Raw genomic sequence first — 6,799 nt, forward strand, 5'->3', positions numbered from 1 at the left:
TTTTGCAATTTTCAAAAAGAAATGTTGTTTTATAGAGAAAAATGGTAGAGTATTGCTGTCATAAAAACTAAACCCGTCATAAATCTTAGAATATCTTCTGTTGCAAAGTCTGAGAAAACAGAATGAAAGCAAACCTATAAAAAAACCCCCGGCTATATTAGCTTTAAGTTGAGATGAAAAATTTATCCCCCGCCCCCTTTAATTTGTTTTCAGCATTTTCTCAGTTATCTATTTCGGATTCTTGGAAGACAGCCATAACAAGCTCTCTTTTGTGGGGGCAAAAGTTCAGGGATAAAAGGAATTGCTTGTGAGATTACTCCCATCTACGTAACATGGACGCCTGGAACACAAACAAAGAGCATTATGCTGCTCAGCTTTATTTCAGTCAGAGCGTGCTGCTCCTCAAACATTCTGTCCACCCTTTTTAGCTTTCATATCACCCAAAAAATGAGGAGTTAAGACTCAATTTGTTTTTTTTAGCACAGATCCTCCTGCTGCCATGGGGTCTCCTTGTAGCTGTTTAAATAAAACATCTTTTTTTTTTTTCATGCATCCACTCAGGGCAGTGTTTTTCAATCAGATTAGTACAGCACATTCTGTTCTGTTTCACTTCCTGATGACTGTGCACAGCCTCTATCCCTGAATGAACTTACCCGCGTGCTTCTGGTTACAGCAAGGCACTCATTCAGACACACGTACGCTTGCAAACCGCCTGTTGGATTTCAGGACCTTGTACAATAATTGGGAAATGTGTCAAGCAATTATAATTTCATTAAAGTGACATTGCTTATTTATGAAGATCTGCAAACATATACGCAGAAAAATAGGGTCCAAGAAGCCACAAACAGGGTTTATAGTTGTATGTTGTGTGTAAATAAAAAAAAGACGCTGATTTAATCGGTCATAATTTACTTTGCCTGTGTCCTTCCTTGCTTGTGGTCTTCGCTAGATCAGAAACAAGATCCTCTCAGTGCTCCAGGAAGGAAAAGCAACATCTCAAGCCATGTGTTTCTTTTGAAATCTAACCATGCGTGACAGTTTGACTCAGGTCACAAAAGTTTATTTGACCTCCTCTTAAATAGTAAGACCGAGGGAGGTGCCAACAAAGCTACTGGGGCAGAGCAGGTCAAGAGTTAGGGCAGAACTCATTTGCCTCAGCTCAACACAGCAGTTCACTGTCTTCAGAATTTCGCTTCTAATTAAGCGTGCGTCTATTTTTAATAGCTGCAAAGAGGTGATGATGAGTGGAGAGGTTGTGGTTGTTTTTTTTTTCTAGATCACAGGGCCATGGCAGTTCTGTCTCTGTGCTATTTATTTTCTCTCCTTTTTTTTTGCCTTTTAAATAAAATGTTCTAGAACAAGTGAGTGTGAAAGCTGCTTTCTTCTGTTAACCAGATGGTCAGAGGATTACTCAGCTAGTTGACAACATCCCTGCGGGTTTGCAGAATCAGGTTGACATGCGTTATGTCACCTTTGTAATGAACAGGATCATAATGTTCTTCCCTGTTGTCAGCCGGCCGCGTCGTCAACAGTGACACCTGGCTTCAAGATTCAACAACCGGAAACATGTTCTAAACTGTTCGAAGTTCCCATTTCATATCTTTAATGAGAATTTCTGATTCACTTCTTGACAAAGACATGTTCATAAAAATGAGTCTAACCACACTTTATTATCTTTTGTGAGGCATTTTATTGTAAATAAATAAATAAATAAAGTTAGTATTGACACTCAAACACCAGAATCATTAAAAACACAAAAGCATCACAGCATTTCCAAAAGAAGTTTTAGAAATATTTTTACGCAACTTTATTTAAAATATATGTTTAGTACAAGTTATCAAAAACATTGTTATGAGCATTAAATGTTACAAAATCAAAATTGTTTTTACTGAAACACTCTACGAGGAGAAATAATACAGCTACAGAGTCGCAGTGAAAACAGTGGTTCCTCACATTGATGATAAAAGCATAAAACTCTTGGAAATTAGATATACTTATTCTTTATTCTATTACATTTACAAAATTGCATTACAGCTGTTGCAAGACGTTTGGGCCAAATAAATCCACTTTTATGATTTCTTTCAAACAACTATTTAAATTAATACATATTTGTCTATGCATGCAGTGACAAGATAAAACTAAAGACTAAAGTATTACAATTGACCTACATGAGATCTACATATTAAAATTCAACAATTGCACAACTCATTTCTCACACCACACATTCTGCAAATGTTAAAATTATTCATCAGCACATTTAAGACCACAGTATTAGGACTGGTGCTGAACAACAAGGTGAAACAATAAAAAGAACATGATGACGCATTTATTCAGAAACTTTTTAGGGGGGGGGAATCTACACTATTAGTTTTTACTTGAATAATATAATTAAGTATTGGTACTCTTACTTGAGTAAAATGTCTGAGTACTCTACCCAGTAACTTCACTGAATGACAAAACAAACATGATTTAACCAAAGATACACCAGACTCAAACACACCTACAGGATATGTTGAAGTGAGACTTCTCATTTTTACACCAGCTTTGTTGTTCAAAAGCCATCTGCTGTTGTGCCATTTGAAGGTCAGGAAGACCCAGTAAACACTAGATTTGTCTCTGGAAGTACTTTACTTTACCCTGTCATTACCTACTTACTATAAGTGTTAGTTTCATAAGTTTTATATTGACAAAAACATATTTTGAAAAGGTATTTCTCATGCGTTTATCTTTTTGTAACTATGTTCTGTATTTACATTAATGTTTCCTTCATTTGGGTATGCTATCGACCTCTGGAAACAAGTAAAAAACATATATGGTGAAAATAATTATGAGAAAATGAGACAGCTTGCTATGCAGTAGAAACATTTGTACTTATATTTTAGAAGCAAAACACATCAGATTTTCCTGAGAACATCGTCACTTCTTTGAAATGTCATTTGTTACAGAAATGTACACAGACACAGACAAATGACTAATTTTTGATCTGATTGGAGATCAAATACTGAAAGGTCAGACACAAAAAATAACTGCATTCGTAGAAACTCCAAAGAATTTTTCGGTTCTGCAACTAACAGCATGTACTTTGGGGAACTTTATTTGAGCTAATTAAAAATCAGATGAATAAGTATCATTGAGCATGTAGTGCTTTAATTGTTTTATGAAAGAACCTACAGCACATATTTTCTCTTTTATACGACATACTCTTTAGGAAAGAAAAATTGGAATAAGAGGTTCGGAAACCCATAATCTATGTCAAACCCAGAAAAACCTAACCAGTGTACTGGTTAGTGTAACCTACGAAAATGCTGCTAATAAAAGCAGGGAAAACATTGAGACTATCAGTGCGACATAAAACAACTTTATAAGAACACAATGATTCAGTATCTTATCACCGAAATAATGGATTTTGATATCTTGACCCTTTCTCTTCCATTTAAACTCTGAAAGAAAATAATCTTCATCTAGGAAAAAAAAAGCAGACGCATGATACAAAGGCCCTGTGTCATATATATTTTAGCTCTTTCTATGGTTCAACACAGCTAAATCAAATGATGGTTCAACACCAGGCCTCTGCAAAACTTTGAGGAAGAAGTTAGACCATTTGAATCAGTCGTGTTTTAGTACGGACACATCTAATGCCTAATGGTCAGATTGGTTTAATATGCTACTTTATGGTTCAATTCATGAGGGCATTTCCACCCACCAGTTTGAAATGCTATTTTGTCCATTTCCATGATAAAACCAGTCGATACAACCAATCTTAGATTGGGGACAGATAAAAACATCACTGTTTGACAAGAACAAGCGCGTCAAGTTTGTTGTCACACTGGTATGACTCAACACTGGGCGTTTGGATTTAACCGCGCCTGCACTGAGGGTCCAACTGGTTGAGTACCTCGTCTCCGCGATTGCTTGTCTTTGCGGTTTTTCCAAAGTGTTTAGTATTTATTTTGCGTGAGGTGAAATTTATGTCAAGCTTGGTCTTCTCGGGACTGAATTAAAAAAAAACTAAGCAAATCCAAATATTTGCCTTCAACAAAAAAGGGGCAGGTCGAACCTCTCTCTTTCATTTTTGTGGTTAGCTTTTGGTTATGGCGCTCTCTGCGCACGAGTACGTTCCAAAACCAGCTGCATGGTGATGTTAGGATGTTCCGCATAATTATAGGAGGCCGACAACAAGTGGATTTGTTTCATTTTTAAAAATCGATTTTAGGATATTTTATATCGATTTTGAATCATGGTAGATGAAAACTGAGCTTCTTATGCTAACAGGCACACCCCTAGTGGAAGCTCTCTTCTGAACTCACTGGACCATAAAGTAGTGCACTGAACCACACCAACAAGCGCTGTATCACTCAGTGGAAACGAATGTAAAACTGGCAGGACACTTGAAGACACGAGATGAACACCCATGGCCTAATTGGTGCATTTCAAGAGAACATGAGTAATTTTATCCATTACGATTATTTACACTTCATGTTATTCCTTCATGTTTGTTATTGCTTCAAACAAACAAACAAACAAAAAAAAAACAGAAAAAGAACCCTTTGACTCAGAATGAAAAAAAAAAGTCTGAATCAGTAACATGGAAAGTACCTTAACCTACAGTCATGTTGAAGCCTTTCTTACTTTTTCTCATGTAAGTGTCAAATAAACCTTTGCATAAACCACCAGTTTTTTTTTTTCGTTTTTTTTCAGTTTTAGGTCATGCTTCTAACACCAAGTATGCATGCATACTCATAAACATTTTGATTATGTTTAATAACCTGCGTTCCCATTAAGAGAGTGCTTCAATTGTCAGTATTTACAGGTGATTCAATGTGCTATGAACATCTCAGCTTAGAATATAAATTAGACTACCAGGAAACTGCAGGAACATTTATGTGTCAGGGGAGATTCCTTAATGTTTGTTTTGGTAACACTTTATTTGAAGGGGGCTGAATAAGACTGTCATGACACTTTCATTAACATGACATAACACCTGTCATGAACATGAATAAGCCTTCATGAATATTTATGACTGTTGTCATAAAGCGTCATTCTGTAAATTATGACACTTTTAATACAAAGTTGACATTATTCAAAATGTCTTTGTTATGACAACTTGACATTAACCAAGAAATCATTACTGATATAAATTTTTTATAAAAGAATTACTGATTGCACTTTAAAAATTAGGTAACTTTATGTTATTAAAGGTAAAGTTTAAACAGTAATGATTTCTTGGTTAATGTCAAGTTGTCATAACAAAGACATTTTGAATAATGTCAACTTTGTATTAAAAGTGTCATAATTTACCGAATGACGCTTTATGACAACAGTCATAAATATTCATGAAGGCTTATTCATGTTCATGACAGGTGTTATGTCATGTTTATGACAGTGTCATGTCAGTCTTATTCACCCCCCTTCAAATAAAGTGTTACCTTTGTTTTTTATTAAGCAACTGTTACACATAATGTCACTACTTGATTTAAAGACATAATTTTAGTCTTAATACTTTAGTGGCCTTGTATATATATACCTGTGTATGTGTGTGTGTGTGTTCAAAGGACATTTATTAAACTGTTACTTATTAATGAAATGGAAATGCAATAAATAAAGTTAACAAAGTTTCATTAAAACGCAAAACCACAATGCTAAATATCATTTATTTTTTATAGCATCACTTGGATAATGTCTAATAACTTAATTTGACTCTGTGTTGTGTTTGATTATAATCAGTATTTATGGGCGCTTTGTTGATATTCACCACTACAGTTATAAAATTTAATGGACATTTACATTTCTTTGTTGTTCAGTCATCTTACCAGACCAAAATGTTGACTTTAGTCCACTAAGTTACACATACAACCATATCCAATAAATTCCGATTAAGCTAATTTTTCCAGATTACAAGTACTTTTTGAAAATTGAAAACATATAAGCGCATACTTGTCATTAAGGCTACATTTCTGTATAGCCATTTCTGTTTTTTGTTTATAATTGGAAAATCATCATAATTAAATGAAATAAAAAAGGTTTGTTTTTTACACAACCATCTGTGTGTAATTAATCTGTAATGTGACTTTTCAATAACATTTTAATTTTTGTTAATTAGTCTGTACTTGCAACTTGGCTGCTTGAGAATGACTTGGAATTTTAAAGTTTTATAACGGGATCTCTTTTGTTGTTCCTACAAAAGTAATTTCACAACAGTGGCATGATTTTCTTAAGAGATTAAAGGTTGACTTGCAAAACAAGGTAATAAAATATTAAACATTAAACTTCTCAACATTATGAAAGGGAAGCCATCGAAACAAGGCTTAAATATGTTTATACTGTTGTCTAATCATAAGGGAAATAAGCTAAAAGCATTAGGAAACTGCACATAAAATAAAAGTACATCCAGATTCATAACTGGGTTCACATGCATGATACATCCTTTTACCTCTATAATAATGAAGATACTAACAAATACAGATTTACTTGATTGCATGAATTGAATGAAAGCGTTCCTCTCAAGACAAATTAAAGTTTAACATTCTTTCATAGTAACCAACAATTTGGTTTGTTCTATTATTAAATATTTGTAGCATTGCATAGCTACAAGTGATGTCAGCAGTCATATAAATATTAATATGTGCCATAAATAAGAAATGCAAACAATATGGGTCAACAGCACAATCTGATAACAGAAACAAAAAGAGCATTTGAGAAACTTAAATATAGCATAAGTAAGTAAAGATATTAGATAAAAATGAGATATTAACTTTAAAGTAGAGTAAAAGTGGAAGGGTTATCCTTCGATTGTTATTAT

The sequence above is a fragment of the Poecilia mexicana genome, unplaced genomic scaffold, assembly GCF_051168715.1.
Source record: "Poecilia mexicana isolate PSO_F unplaced genomic scaffold, ASM5116871v1 scaffold_5, whole genome shotgun sequence".
Taxonomy (NCBI): domain Eukaryota; kingdom Metazoa; phylum Chordata; class Actinopteri; order Cyprinodontiformes; family Poeciliidae; genus Poecilia; species Poecilia mexicana.